Source organism: Scyliorhinus torazame, chromosome 6 (genome assembly GCF_047496885.1).
Source record: "Scyliorhinus torazame isolate Kashiwa2021f chromosome 6, sScyTor2.1, whole genome shotgun sequence".
Taxonomy (NCBI): Eukaryota; Metazoa; Chordata; class Chondrichthyes; order Carcharhiniformes; family Scyliorhinidae; genus Scyliorhinus; species Scyliorhinus torazame.
In genome coordinates this window covers 66,647,884-66,664,737 of record NC_092712.1, presented here as the reverse complement: position 1 = coordinate 66,664,737, position 16,854 = coordinate 66,647,884, and positions in this window count along the sequence as shown.

Sequence of the window (16,854 nt, the reverse complement as noted above, 5' to 3'; positions counted from 1 at the left end):
CGCACCCCACACGTAGTTCGGAACATTATCACCACACATTATTTATTGCCACACACATACATTTTTTTAATAAAAGGGAGAATGTCATAATATACACCAGTATATCATGGTGCAGACACACACTGATGGACATACAGCAAGACCAATCAACACACACAACACCGCAGCCAATCACCAGTTAGAGCACACTCACTATAAAGACAGCGGGCATCAGTTTTCCCGCTCATTTGGAATGCAGCCTCTCAGAAGGACAGAGCTTACAGCTTACAGCACAGATCTTCACCATGTGCTGAGTGCATAGACTGGTTAGGATAGGCATATGTCTTTAGTTTAATCTAACATCGTGTTAACCCACAGTGAAAGTATGTTCAACAGTTTCTAGCTTAATAAAATAGTGTTGTACTATTTTAAGTGTTGGTGGCCTGTATGTGTTCCACGGATCCAGAGCACCCAACACATCATCCTCCTCCCTGCCTGATTTTCCTCTGTGCATCGTATCAAATGCACCCAAGTCTGCGAGCTGGAAAACCCACCCTTGCTCTGACCACTGACATTAATGTGAGATCACCCAACCAAATTGTCTGTGCGTCAAAAGGGATATTACACTGAACTGAAAATAAAATGTAATCTTCTAAGAGATTTCATAAATTCTTTAGCTGGGAGATTAGGGCCTACTCACCACCATGACTTGATCAATATTCAGTAAGGTAAAAGTTGATATGTCACCTTGTAAGATAAATACAATAATAGAGATTTAGTTATCTGCATAACATCTTCAATTATTGCTAAAAAGAGACCCTTACAATAGCTTGCTGTTATGTTATGCCCAGTCGATTTCAGCGGGAGTGGTGCGCAAGTGATTTCTGGGAGGTAAGTTTATCCTTTAAAAACACTTACCTTCACAGGAACAGGCCAGTCGATTTCAGCGGGAGTGGTGCGCAAGTGATTTCTGGGAGGTAAGTTTATCCTTTAAAAACACTTACCTTCACAGGAACAGGCCAGTCGATTTCAGCGGGAGTGGTGCGCAAGTGATTTCTGGGAGGTAAGTTTATCCTTTAAAAACACTTACCTTCACAGGAACAGGCCAGTCGATTTCAGCGGGAGCGGTGCGCAAGTGATTTCTGGGAAGTAAGTTTATCCTTTAAAAACACTTACCTTCACAGGAACAGGCCAGTCGATTTCAGCGGGAGCGGTGCGCAAGTGATTTCTGGGAGGTAAGTTTATCCTTTAAAAACACTTACCTTCACAGGAACAGGCCAGTCGATTTCAGCGGGAGTGGTGCGCAAGTAATTTCTGGGAGGTAGGTTTATCCTTTAAAAACACTTACCTTCACAGGAACAGGCCTGTCGATTTCAGCGGGAGCGGTGCGCAAGTGATTTCTGGGAGGTAAGTTTATCCTTTAAAAACACTTAGCTTCACAGGAACAGGCCAGTTGATTTCAGCGGGAGCGGTGCGCAAGTGATTTCTGGGAGGTAAGTTTATCCTTTTAAAAAAACACTTCTTTTCTGTTTTATTTTTTTCGACCCGCTGACTTCTGGGAAGACCCCCCCCCCCCCAACCAATAAATTCTGGTGGAGAGGAAACCCGAGACACTACACGTGTAGTGTCTCCCACCCGCCCTCCTCCTCTAACCTAATAATAAGACCCATTGGTGTGATGTAAGTGCCATATTATATTATTATTATATTATATTATTAGCATTGTGCAGGTCAAGGTTCGGAGGTGGAGGAGCAGTCTCTGTCAGGGAGAGAACCTGAGAACATCTAAGACACTCAGAAGGTAAGAAGGTAAGTAAGTGATTTTTACTCATTTTCATTTTTATATCTTTTTCAAATTGTGTGTGTCGGGGGGAAACTGAAGTGACATCACAGAAAAGCTGTGGCCTGAGTGTCTGGTTGGGAATCTACACTAAATTAAAAAAAATAAGCATTGGTAACTAATTAAACATAATTACTTAATTATAATTTAGAGGGGTATCTAAGCCAGAGATCGGAGAGTACTATATTTAGCTTTCGCATTTCTATTAGAAATCTAGTGCTAGGAAACAGACAGTTAACAGTAACTTTGAAATTAAAAAAAATATATATTTAAAAATGTTTTTTTTTAAATTTTTTTAAATTTTAATTAATTGACGCAATGTCAGTTAGAGGGGTGCAGTGCTCTGACGGTGAGATGTGGCAGGTCCGGGAGGCTTCCAACGTCCCGGATGGCTTCATCTGCAGAAAGTGCACCCAACTGCAGCTCCTCACAGACCGCATGGTTCGGTTGGAGCAGCAATTGGATGCACTTAGGAGCATGCAGGTGGCGGAAAGCGTCATAGATCGCAGTTATGTAAATGTGGTCACACCCAAGGTGCAGGCAGAGAAATGGGTGACCACCAGAAAGGGCAGGCAGTCAGTGCAGGAATCCCCTGTGGTTGTCCCCCTCTCGAACAGGTATACCCCTTTGGATACTGTCAGGGGGGATAGCCTATCAGGGGAAAACGGCAGCAGCCAGAGCAGTGGCACCACGGCTGGCTCTGATGTTCAGAAGGGAGGGTCAAAGCGCAGAAGAGCAATAGTCATAGGGGACTCTATAGTCAGGGGCACAGATAGGCGCTTCTGTGGACGTGAAAGAGACTCCAGGATGGTATGTTGCCTCCCTGGTGCCAGGGTCCAGGATGTCTCCGAACGGGTAGAGGGCATCCTGAAGGGGGAGGGCAAACAGGCAGAGGTCGTTGTACATATTGGTACTAACGACATAGGCAGGAAGGGGCATGAGGTCCTGCAGCAGGAGTTCAGGGAGCTAGGCAGAAAGTTAAAAGACAGAACCTCTAGGGTTGTAATCTCGGGATTACTCCCTGTGCCACGTGCCAGAGAGGCTAGAAATAGGAAGATAGAGCAGCTAAACACGTGGCTAAACAGCTGGTGTAGGAGGGAGGGTTTCCATTATCTGGACCACTGGAAGTTCTTCCGGGGCAGGTGTGACCTATATAAGAAGGACGGGTTGCATCTAAACCGGAGAGGCATAAATATCCTGGCCGAGAGGTTTGCTAGTGTCACACGGGAGGGTTTAAACTAGTATGGCAGGGGGGTGGGCACGGGGACAATAGGTCAGAAGGTGAGAGCATTGAGGGAGAACTAGGGAATAGGGACAGTGGGGCTCTGATGCAGAGCAGACAGGGAGAAGTTGCTGAACACAGCGGGTCTGGTGGCCTGAAGTGCATATGTTTTAATGCAAGAAGTATTACGGATAAGGCAGATGAACAAAGAACAAAGAACAAAGAACAAAGAAATGTACAGCACAGGAACAGGCCCTTCGGCCCTCCAAGCCCGTGCCGACCATGCTGCCCGACTAAACTACAATCTTCTACACTTCCTGGGTCCGTATCCTTCTATTCCCATCCTATTCATATATTTGTCAAGATGCCCCTTAAATGTCCCTATTGTCCCTGCTTATACTACCTCCTCCAGGCACCCACTACCCTCTGCGTAAAAAACTTGCCTCGTACATCTACTCTAAACCTTGCCCCTCTCACCTTAAACCTATGCCCCCTAGTAATTGACCCCTCTACCCTGGGGAAAAGCCTCTGACTATCCACTCTGTCTATGCCCCTCATAATTTTGTATACCTCTATCAGGTCTCCCCTCAATCTCCTTCGTTCCAGTGAGAACAAACCGAGTTTATTCAACCGCTCCTCATAGCTAATGCCCTCCATACCAGGCAACATTCTGGTAAATCTCTTCTGCACCCTCTCTAAAGCCTCCACATCCTTCTGGTAGTGTGGCGACCAGAATTGAACACTATACTCCAAGTGTGGCCTAACTAAGGTTCTATACAGCTGCAACATGACTTGCCAATTCTTATACTCAATGCCCCGGCCAATGAAGGCAAGCATGCCGTATGCCTTCTTGACTACCTTCTCCACCTGTGTTGCCCCTTTCAATGACCTGTGGACCTGTACTCCTAGATCTCTTTGACTTTCAATACTCTTGAGGGTTCTACCATTCACTGTATATTCCCGACAGTGCATTAGACCTTCCAAAATGCATTACCTCACATTTGTCCGGATTAAACTCCATCTGCCGTCTCTCCGCCCAAGCCTCCAGACAATCTAAATCCTGCTGTATCCTCCGACAGTCCTCATCGCTATCCGCAATTCCACCAACCTTTGTGTCGTCTGCAAACTTACGAATCAGACCAGTTACATTTTCCTCCAAATCATTTATATATACTACAAAGAGCAAAGGTCCCAGCACTGATCCCTGTGGAACACCACTGGTCACAGCCCTCCAATTAGAAAAGCATCCCTCCATTGCTACTCTCTGCCTTCTATGGCCTAGCCAGTTCTGTATCCACCTTGCCAGCTCACCCCTGATCCCGTGTGACTTCACCTTTTGTACTAGTCTACCATGAGGGACCTTGTCAAAGGCCTTACTGAAGTCCATATAGACAACATCTACTGCCCTACCTGCATCAATCATCTTAGTGACCTCCTCGAAAAACTCTATCAAGTTAGTGAGACACGACCTCCCCTTCACAAAACCGTGCTGCCTCACACTAATACGTCCATTTGCTTCCAAATGGGAGTAGATCCTGTCTCGAAGAATTCTCTCCAGTAATTTCCCTACCACTGAAGTAAGGCTCACCGGCCTGTAGTTCCCGGGATTATCCTTGCTATCCTTCTTAAACAGAGGAACAACATTGGCTATTCTCCAGTCCTCCGGGACATCCCCTGAAGACAGCGAGGATCCAAAGATTTCTGTCAAGGCCTCAGCAATTTCCTCTCCAGCCTCCTTCAGTATTCTGGGGTAGATCCCATCAGGCCCTGGAGACTTATCTACCTTAATATTTTTTAAGACACCCAACACCTCGGCTTTTTGGATCACAATGTGACCCAGGCTATCTACACCCCGTTCTCCAGACTCAACATCGACCAATTCCTTCTCTTTGGTGAATACTGATGCAAAGTATTCATTTAGTACCTTGCCCATTTCCTCTGGCTCCACACATAGATTCCCTTGCCTATCCTTCAGTGGGCCAACCCTTTCCCTGGCTACCCTCTTGCTTTTTATGTACGTGTAAAAAGCCTTGGGATTTTCCTTAACCCTATTTGCCAATGACTTTTCGTGACCCCTTCTAGCCCTCCTGACTCCTTGCTTAAGTTCCTTCCTACTTTCCTTATATTCCACGCAGGCTTCGTCTGTTCCCAGCCTTTTAGCCCTGACAAATGCCTCCTTTTTCTTTTTGACGAGGCCTACAATAGCACTCGTCATCCAAGGTTCCCGAAAATTGCCGTATTTATCTTTCTTCCTCACAGGAACATGCCGGTCCTGTATTCCTTTCAACTGCCACTTGAAAGCCTCCCACATGTCAGATGTTGATTTGCCCTCAAACATCCGCCCCCAATCTATGTTCTTCAGTTCCCGCCTAATATTGTTATAATTAGCCTTCCCCCAATTTAGCACATTCATCCTCGGACCACTCTTATCCTTGTCCACCAGTACTTTAAAACTTACTGAATTGTGGTCACTGTTACCGAAATGCTCCCCTACTGAAACATCTACCACCTGGCCGGGCTCATTCCCCAATACCAGGTCCAGTACCGCCCCTTCCCTAGTTGGACTGTCTACACATTGTTTTAAGAAGCCCTCCTGGATGCTCCTTACAAACTCCGCCCCGTCTAAGCCCCTGGCACTAAGTGAGTCCCAGTCAATATTGGGGAAGTTGAAGACTCCCATCACCACAACCCTGTTGTTTTTACTCTTTTCCAAAATCTGTCTACCTATCTGCTCCTCTATCTCCCGCTGGCTGTTGGGAGGCCTGTAGTATACCCCCAACATTGTGACTGCACCCTTCTTATTCCTGATCTCTACCCATATAGCCTCACTGCCCTCTGAGGTGTCCTCTCGCAGTACAGCTGTGATATTCTCCCGAACAAGTAGCGCAACTCCACCTCCCCTTTTACATCCCCCTCTATCCCGCCTGAAACATCTAAATCCTGGAACATTTAGCTGCCAATACTGCCCTTCCCTCAACCAGGTCTCTGTAATGGCAACAACATCATAGTTCCAAGTACTAATCCAAGCTCTAAGTTCATCTGCCTTACCCGTAATGCTCCTTGCATTAAAACATATGCACTTCAGGCCAACAGACCCGCTGTGTTCAGCAACTTCTCCCTGTCTGCTCTGCCTCAGAGCCCCACTGTCCCTATTCCCTAGTTCTCCCTCAATGCTCTCACCTTCTGACCTATTGCTCCCGTGCCCACCCCCCTGCCATACTAGTTTAAACCCTCCCGTGTGACACTAGCAAACCTCGCGGCCAGGATATTTATGCCTCTCCGGTTTAGATGCACCCGTCCTTCTTATACAGGTCACACCTGCCCCGGAAGAGCTCCCAGTGGTCCAGATAATGGAAATCCTCCCTCCTACACCAGCTGTTTAGCCACGTGTTTAGCTGCTCTATCTTCCTATTTCTAGCCTCACTGGCACGTGGCACAGGGAGTAATCCCGAGATTACAACCCTCGAGGTCCTGTCTTTTAACTTTCTGCCTAGCTCCCTGAACTCCTGCTGCAGGACCTCATGCCCCTTCCTGCCTATGTCTTAGATCTTGGATTAGTACTTGGAACTATGATGTTGTTGCCATTACAGAGACCTGGTTGAGGGAAGGGCAGGATTGGCAGCTAAACGTTCCAGGATTTAGATGTTTCAGGCGGGATAGTGGGGGATGTAAAAGGGGAGGCGGAGTTGCGCTACTGGTTCGGGAGAATATCACAGCTGTACTGCGGGAGGACACCTCAGAGGGCAGTGAGGCTATATGGGTAGAGATCAGGAATAAGAAGGGTGCAGTCACAATGTTGGGGCTTTACTACAGGCCTCCCAACAGCCAGCGGGAGATAGAGGAGCAGATAGGTAGACAGATTTTTGAAAAGAGTAAAAACAACAGGGTTGTGGTGATGGGAGACTTCAACTTCCCCAATATTGACTGGGACTCACTTAGTGACAGGGGCTTAGACGTGGCGGAGGTTGTAAGGAACATCCAGGAGGGCTTCTTAAAACAATATGTAGACAGTCCAACTAGGGAAGGGGCGGTATTGGACCTGGTATTGGGGAACGAGCCCGGCCAGGTGGTAGATGTTTCAGTAGCGGAGCATTTCGGTAACAGTGACCACAATTCAGTAAGTTTTAAAGTACTGGTGGACAAGGATAAGAGTGGTCCTCGGATGAATGTGCTAAATTGGGGGAAGGCTAATTATAACAATATTAGGCGGGAACTGAAGAACATAGATTGGGGGCGGATGTTTGAGGGCAAATCAACATCTGACATGTGGGAGGCTTTCAAGTGTCAGTTGAAAGGAATTCAGGACCGGCATGTTCCTGTGAGGAAGAAGGATAAATACGGCAATTTTCGGGAACCTTGGATAACGAGAGATATTGTAGGCCTCGTCAAAAAGAAAAAGGAGGCATTTGTCAGGGCTAAAAGGCTGGGAACAGACGAAGCCTGCGTGGAATATAAGGAAAGTAGGAAGGAACTTAAGCAAGGAGTCAGGAGGGCTAGAAGGGGTCACGAAAAGTCATTGGCAAATAGGGTTAAGGAAAATCCCAAGGCTTTTTACACGTACATAAAAAGCAAGAGGGTAGCCAGGGAAAGGGTTGGCCCACTGAAGGATAGGCAAGGGAATCTATGTGTGGAGCCAGAGGAAATGGGCGAGGTACTAAATGAATACTTTGCATCAGTATTCACCAAAGAGAAGAAATTGGTAGATGTTGAGTCCGGAGAAGGGTGTGTAGATAGCCTGGGTCACATTGAGATCCAAAAAGACGAGGTGTTGGGTGTCTTAAAAAATATTAAGGTAGATAGCAATGAGGACTGTCAGAGGATACAGCAGGATTTAGATAGTTTGGAGACTTGGGCGGAGAGATGGCAGATGGAGTTTAATCCGGACAAATGTGTGGTAATGCATTTTGGAAGGTCTAATGCAGGTAGGGAATATACAGTGAATGGTAGAACCCTCAAGAGTATTGAAAGTCAAAGAGATCTAGGAGTACAGGTCCACAGGTCATTGAAAGGGGCAACACAGGTGGAGAAGGTAGTCAAGAAGGCATACGGCATGCTTGCCTTCATTGGCCGGGGCATTGAGTAAAAGAATTGGCAAGTCATGTTGCAGCTGTATAGAACCTTAGTTAGGCCACACTTGGAGTATAGTGTTCAATTCTGGTCGCCACACTCCAAGAAGGATGTGGAGGCTTTAGAGAGGGTGCAGAAGAGATTTACCAGAATGTTGCCTGGTATGGAGGGCATTCGCTATGAGGAGCGGTTGAATAAACTCGGTTTGTTCTCACTGGAACGAAGGAGGTTGAGGGGAGACCTGATAGAGGTCTACAAGATTATGAGGGGCATAGACAGAGTGGATAGTCAGAGACTTTTCCCCAGGGTAGAGGGGTCAATTACTAGGGGGCATAGGTTTAAGGTGAGAGGGGCAAGGTTTAGAGTAGATGTACGAGGCAAGTTTTTTACGCAGAGGGTAGTGGGTGCCTGGAACTCGCTCCCGGAGGAGGTGGTGGAAGCAGGGACGATAGTGACATTTAAGGGGCATCTTGACAAAGACATGAATAGGATGTGAATAGAGGGATACGGACCCAGGAAGTGTAGAAGATTGTAGTTTAGTCTGGCAGCATGGTCGGCACGGGCTTGGAGGGCCGAAGGGCCTGTTGCTGTGCTGTACATTTCTTTGTTCTTTGTTATCGAAGTGAAGAAATTCACATCAGAAATTGAAAAAGACAAAAAGGCTGCCTCTCAGGCTAGCGGGAAGAGAACTTTGGTGCGGTGCACAGAAAATTAGGTTGGCATGCGAGTGTTGAAAGTGTCAGTGTGGCAGCTTGCTTGGGGGGGGATTATATGAGCCAGTTATTCTTTCACATGGAACTTTGCAAGCGTTGCGACGGTATCCTTGAGCGGTAACTTGCATGTGTCTGATTCAATGACAGGTTACCTTTTAAAGCTTATCTCCCCAGGCAGCAGGGATTAAGGAGGTCATAAACACATTTTCTGCTGGGTGAGGAGCTGACCAAACAAGCTGCATCAGGCCTGAAAGCACCTGTCAGTCCCCCATCCCAAAACCCTGCATGGAAAGACCAACATCTGCCTGGCACCTGCTTATTTGAGAGGCCATCTGAAGTTTTCATGACAGCATGAAACAAATCAGGAGCACACTGGAAACACCCAGGAGAGCAAACAATGACTTGACATAAAAGGAAATATGCAATGTTTTTGGCTTACATCTTATCAGAAGTGTGAATGTTCCTTGGTCATATGTAATAGTGCACTTTCAGAGACTTCAGTAACAAGCAACAAAGGATTTATTTACAAGGATTTACAAGAACAGCAGCATGTCTGCAGCGAGTTCCGAAGTGCTTCCTGCCTGAGAGAACTCCTCCCCTGGGGCAATTGGTCACCTAGGACAGGTGACTCTTACTCTGTTGTACTGTCTTAAAAGGACAATTAACGCATCATGTCAGTGTACTCCTTTCATTGTGCTCCTTCCAAGGACCATGACATCACTGAAGTGATGTGCAGAAACACTGCCGCTTCCTTCCAGAAAAGCAAATGCAAAATCAAATTACTGAATGTAAAACAAAAACAGAAATGCTGGACAATCTCAGAAGGTCTGACAGCATCTGTGGACAGAGAAAGCTTTAACAAAGCGTCATCCAGACTCGAAATGTCAGCTCTGCTTCCTTCCATGCTGCCTGACTGACCTTGCAGGGAAATGTCCCCTCCTTGTCAACAGTAGATGTTCACAGTACTGTCCCACCTCCTCAAGGATCTGACAAAAATTTACTGCTCCTCTTTGGCTTCATCTTGTGGTGTCTCTGTGGAAATGGAGATTTTCCAGGGGCGTGAATTTTACCACCTCCTTGGTGATGGGTTAGGATGCAGGAAGGTTGACCAAATGGCATAGGAAGGCGTTGTATGGCATGTCTCCCATTTTGCCAGCTTGGGGAAAGGTGCTGGATGGCTCGCCTACCTACCCAGCCTGATCGGGTCACTTAAGTGGACAATTAAGGACCTCTTCCTGCCTCTTCAAAATATTGCCTTTGTAAGAAAGGCTTGTCACCACATGGGGAGACTGCCAGGTAAGCCGTTCCTTTTTGGCCCCTGGAGAGGCAATGGATGTCTTTATGGCAATGATGCTGCCTGCCTCAACAACCCCACTTCATTGGAGCCTGCCGAACTGGGCCTTGTGTCCCAGAGCCCACTTACCTGACTTCAAGGGCAGATGATCAATGAGATGCCCTTTTGCTGCCGCCACAGAATTCTGTCCTAGAAATGACTTTTTGAAGTGTTTATTAACAATTTTGAACTAAAATAAAATAGGTTAAGAGATCTAAGACAAGGTACATACAGCCCGCTGGCATGTAAGCAAAACGCCTGAGCCTCACACTGGAGTATAGTCTCTACTCGGAGTGCTTTAACTTATTATTTTTTCTGGGTTCAGCTGATGACGCCACCAGTCTGAGGTCCTTGATTTGCCCGTATGCTTTTTATGGCCTATTCACCGAAATCTTTCAAGAAGTTTTCGTGTAAGTTCGCCATGCCAAGTTCGGTGTGTGAAATAGAACAATTTATGCTGTGCCTGACCAATCACGTAATTGCAGGCAATTATGTGCCACCTGTCATAAATCTACCAAAACACAATTGCTGGCCCTTCGCGCTGGGGGGATCTTGCGCTCCCACTGAAGACAGCCCCCCACCACACCAACCCCCCACCACTGTGCATTCTCCGGCAGCCTGGCGAGACAAATGGCCATTGACTTCGGTGGGACTGGAAGATCTTGCTGGGGGTCAATGGCGAGCAACTTCCGCCGCTAGAAAACCCACCTCAGCGGGGGAGCAGGAAATCTCAGCCAATTAGCACGTTTGCCAGTACGATTGAAGAGTGGGTTGTTTTTCCAGCAATGTCTACCTGGAAACCTAGAAAATTCACAAAGGGTTACACACTGGAACAGTGACAGGTAAATGGAGTGGGAAAGGGATAAAACAGAGGCACACTCTTTCAAACGTGGTACTGACAGTAGTTTACTGCCAGAGTTTCTATCCTGAGTGCCTGGAGCATCAGCTGCAGATGAAGTCTGGGGCACCCACTGAGGAATTGTGAAGCAACTGAGCAATTAAGTCCAAAATAAGCATGTGGATGTCTTGAAATCTCATGACGGGCTTCAGTTTGAAATGACTGTCAAGGAATGTTGTAGCAGAAACAGTGTGGATCTTTCATTGGGTGAAACCAATAAGAATGCAGTGTCAGTTTTGTATCATCTGTTGGAAATACTGAGAACATCTGTCTGATGAAACTCACTCAGAGAAGTAGCTGTTGATTTACAATAGGATGGAGATATTTCTATTAGGCCTATAATGTAATCCAGTTGTTTTGGGTAGAAACAATTTGCTTTATATTTTCTGGCCATGGTTCCCTTACTTGTGCTTGAGTTTAATAGGGACTTTGAATTCCCTGGCTTGAAACATCCAAATCAGTTTTATGATTCCACTAGGCTTCAGCATTTGTCCTTTCATACCTTATTTAAAATGAAAGGTTAATTTGTCTGCAGCCGTAAAAAGACATTAACGGAAAGCTATTATCCCTCTGTTAATGTGCTCACAGAATTAAATAATATTGTTTGCCTTTGTGAAGGGATTTCTTTCTTCATTTGTTTGCCCCAATCAAACAAGCATTTAATTTGGAGACCTTGAATTAATAAGTCATTGGATGGATGACTTTCTTTAATTTTGGATAAATTAAAATTATGCATTAAAGGAGCACTAAATTACACCAGATGATTGAACGGCATTGATATCCACCGATGTCAGGAAAATTTCCATGCATGACTGACAAGAGAAAGTGGTCTTGTCATCATTAAGCCCTTTAATTACATTGTGGAGTCAAAGCTATTCAAAGTGTTCGCTGTCCCAGCTAAATTAAAGCTGAACACACTGCTGGTTTGCTCCATAGTCCTAAATGACCAACAGTGGTTAACAGCTTCACTTGTTAATAGCAAATTTCCACTGTGAGATCATTCTGTCTTATTATTACTGGTCACTGAAACTGATGTTTAAAACAGACACAAAGCAAGAAATATTGCTCTGCACTTATCTCTTTTCACTGTTCTCTCCTAAGTGTACTGACTTTTGCTTAGGTACAATTCCATGAGCACCTCAGTCCCTTGCGAAGTGTCACTTTATGTAAGAGCCCAGGTAGTGAGTATTACACAGATACATAGACGATAGGAGCAGGAGGAGGCCTTTTGGCCCTTCGAGCCTGCTCCGCCATTCATCACGACCATGGCTGATCATCCAATTCAATAGCCTAATCCTGCTTTCTCCCCATAGCCTTTGATCCCATTCTCCCCAAGTGCTATTTCCAGCCATCTCTTGAATATATTCAAAGTTTTAGCATCAACTACTTCCTGTGGTAATGAATTCCACAGGCTCACCACTCTTTGTGTGAAGAAGTGTCTCCTTATCTCTGTCCGAAATGGTTTACCCTGAATGCTCAGGCTGTGATCCCTGGTTCTGGACACACCCATCATTGGTAACATCTTCCCTGCATCTACCCTGTCTAGTCCTGTTAGAATTGTATAAGACTTTATGAGATCCCCCCTCATTCTTCTGAACTCCAGCAAGAACAATCCCAACCTAGTCAATCTCTCCTCATATGACAGTCCCGCCATCCCTGGAATCAGTCTGATAAATCTTCGCTGCACTCCCTCGAGAGTGCAGTGAGTCCCACAATATTGAAAGCCTTTATCAGCAAAAGGAACATAATGGTTTATATATTACTTTCTAATGGAGTTTAGGTTGCCGGGGAGGTGGACAATAAGTAACTTCTCATTTCTTTAGCTTACAATCTCTGGCCTCCCAGTGGCTGTTGGCCGACAGCAGGGTCTTCTGATCCCGCCACTGTCAATGGGATCTCCCATTGAATACACCCCACAGTGTTGGGAAACCCGTGTTGGGGATGCACCATCGGTGGGACCTGAGATCCCAACAGCATGATCGGCTGGAAGATCTCGCCTACTATGGTCACTTCCGGGACTGAGAAACTTGGTGCTGATTGGTGATCATACCTGACTTTTCCCCTGTCTTACCTGCTCTGCGGCACTTATCAATTGAGTCAGTAAGAGAGTTACTAACCATAATTAAATAGGCAGCAAACACTCAGGTGCTCAATAGATCATCTGTGGTTCGTTGGTAGCACTGGTGCCCCCAATTCATACGGCAGTGTATTCAAGCCTCACTTGAGCGCAAAATCTAAACTGATACTTCAATGCAGTACTTAAAAAATACTATTGGAGGCCTGCCCTTTCAGCAGGGTCAATTAGTCATTTTTATATGGTTGTTTGTGGTACTTTGCTGTGCAAAAATTGTTTGTAACATTTCCTCCAGTATGACAGTGATTGGGGGCTAGATTCTCCAGAGTCCCAACGGCATGTTTCTCAGCGGCGCGCTATTCGCTGGTGGGGAAGTTCTCTCTCCTGCTGCTTGCCAATGGATTTTCCCATTGATGCCACCCCAAGCTGCCGGGAAACCCATAGGCAGGGTGCACTGCCGGTGGGAAGAATCCCAATGACCAGAGAATTCCGGCCTGCCTTTCAAAAGTAAAGCACTTGTGATGACTTTGAATTATATTAATGCAAGTCTTTCTTACTACTTTAAGAGAGCTGGGAGACAGAGAATGCCACTACTGGGGATAATTCTTATTCTTCTCAGATCACTTCAATACGCATCCTTTTTCTCTGGATGTTGCTAGGCAAATGATGCAAATGTATTGAGTCTCTTACCTCATACCCAGAGTTTGCAGAATTACAGCATTGCGTTGTCATGTTATTTAGGCTTTGGATCAATGTTTTCTATTGTGTTTGACACAAAATTGGCAGAAGGCACAAAAGTTCTTCAACATGCCAATAACACAGAGTAGGCAATCTATTATAAATAAAGCTAAACCTTTTTATACTATACAGGCTACTTAAATAGAATAGCATGTGGATCCTTTCAGTATTTTGGTAACTGACGCTTTATGTTAAATAATTGATTTAATTGATCCATTGTTGGCATTGAAAGCCTTTGAGTGAGCATTGGCACATGTCATAAAAATCTGTCTGAAGTTTGATTTACTAATGAGCAGGCTTTTTTTCTGCAAACCCTATTGTCACAGTAGGATTTCAGACTGGAAATGTCGCATATCTGCACACATACCTAATTAAAAACTTGCACCATTCTCTTATGAGTTACGGCTCATCACAAGGAGACACAAATCCACAACATGGGGACAATAAATCAACATTTAAATGGCACAGAAGTCTCACGGAGCTCAAACAGATTTATAATTATTTGTATAATCAGGGTCCCAATTCACACTTCAAAGCAAAGCACTCCTGTTTAACCTCCACGGGGTTGAAAGGAATCTTTAAATCTACAAAATTAAATTGTCTAAGAAACAAAATGCTAGGTTAATACAGAGTTAAGGATGTAGAAATTGGATTGCACCTGGATGGGGGGCAGTAATGGTGCAGTACACGCTGCACGTGTTTAAAAAGGATGAAGAGAAATCTTTTATTTCCACTGCACTCTCAACACCAGCATTGGGGCAACACCTTGCTTTTGGGTCAGGACCCTGATTTGGATTTATTGTCACGTGTACCGAGATACAATGAAAAGTATTGTTCCGCGTACAGTGCAGACAAATCGTTCCAAACATGAAAAACATAGGCCATACGATGGATGCACAATGTAAATACATAGACACAGACATTGGGTGAAGCATACAGAGTGTAGGACTACTCAGTAGAGAAGGTGCATGGAGAGATCAGTTCACTCCATAAGATGGTCATTCAGGAGACTGGTAACAGCGGGGAAGAAGCTATTTTTGAGTCTGTTCGTGCGCGTTCTCAGACTTTTGTATCTCCTTCCCGATGGAAGGTTAGAAGTGAGAAGGTGGGAGGGGTCTTTGATTATGCTATCTGCTCACCCAAGGCAGCGGGAAATGTAGACGGAGTCAATGGATGGGAGGCTGTTTTGCGTGATGAACTTGGCTGTGTTCACGACTCTCTGGAGTTTCTTAGGGTCTTGGGCCGAGCAATTGCCATACCAGCCTGCTATGCAGCCAGATAGGATGCTTCCTATGGTACATCTGTAAAAATTGGTAAGAGTCAGTGTGGAAATGTCAAATGTCCTTAGTTTCCTGAGGAAGTATAGACACTGTTGTGCTTTCTTGGTCGTAACGTCAACGTGGCTGGACCAGGACTGATTGTTGGTGATGTGCACACCTAGGAATTTGAAGCTGCCAACCATCTCCTCCTCGGTCCCATTGATGCAGACAGGGATGTGTACGATACTTTGCTTCCTGAAGTCTTTGCTCTTTAGTTTTGCTGATATTGAGGGAGAGATTGTTGTCGTTACACAACACCACTAGGTTTTCTATCTCCCTCCTGTACTCTGATTCATCGTTGTTTGAGATCTGACCCACCACTGTCGTGTCATCAGCAAACTTGGGGATGAAGTTGGAGCCAAATTTTCTCATGTAGCCGTGTGTTGCGGGAGTATAGTAGGGGGTTAAATATGCAGACTTGCGGGACCCGGTATTGAGGATTATCGTGGAGGAGGTGTTGTTGTTTGTCCTTACTGACTGTGGTCTATGGTGTAATGATATGTATATGTGCAGATAACTAAAGGGTTAATTATAACATCCAACTGTAACACTACCACTAGAGGGCACCACTAGATCCCACTATAAGTATCAGCACCCAGAGAAGCTTGGTCTCTTTCAACCCAGGAGTTACTAGACAGCAGTAGTGTATGCTAGATAGCTCTCAGTATAGTTAGCACGTGTAGTTTGAATCAGTTAATACATTAATATTTAATTACTCGATTACTAGTGTTAGTTCTGTTGAGTGTCGAACTCAAATATAATTGATCGTTACTTAATAAATTAGTTTGCTTTAAGTTGAAGACTCGTGGTTTCTTCAGGATCACACTATCAGACCATCTGCATCAACAGCAACTAGTAACGATACATATTACTAGACCCAGTAAGATAACAGCTACCAGGAGTCGTAATATAACATAACATATGGGTCAGGAAGTTGAGGATCCAGTTGCAGAGTGAGAAGCCAAGTCCTAGATTTTAGAGTTTTGATATGAGCTTGGCTGGGATTATGGTGTTGAAGGCGGAGCTGTAGTCAATGAATAGGAGTCTGACGTAGGAGTCCTTGTTGTCGACATGCTCCAGGGACAGGCTTGGGGCCAAGGAGATAGCGTTTTCTGTCGACCGGTTGTGGTATGTGAATTGCAGTAGAGCTAGGCATCTTGGGAGTATGGAGTTGATGTGTCTCATGATATTGGGGTCAATTGGAGACCCTGACACCACACTCTTCAGGAAACAAAGAAATATAGAAAATAGAATCAAGAGTAGATCATCCGGCACCTCAAGCATGCTCCGCCATTCAATATGATCATCTATGTCAATGCAATACTCCCACATATGCCCCATACTCTTTGATGCCTTTACATCTATCTATGTCCTTCTTAAATATATTCAGTGACTTGGCCTACACAGCCTTCTGTGGTAGACAATTTCACAGGTTCAATATCCTCTGAGTGAAGTGGTTTCTCTTCATCTCAATCCTAAATGGTCTAATTCGTATCCTGAGACTGTGATTCCTCACCCCATCAAAAGGAGGTAAGTGCTTTCGTCTGTGAAAAAGAGAAGGTGAAACCACTTGGCTGCTTTTGATGTGGTGAGGAGATGTCAATCATAGGAAGAATGTTTATAAATATTGGGGTTCGCATCAAAGCGGGTACTTGAGATGGGCGAAGGGAAA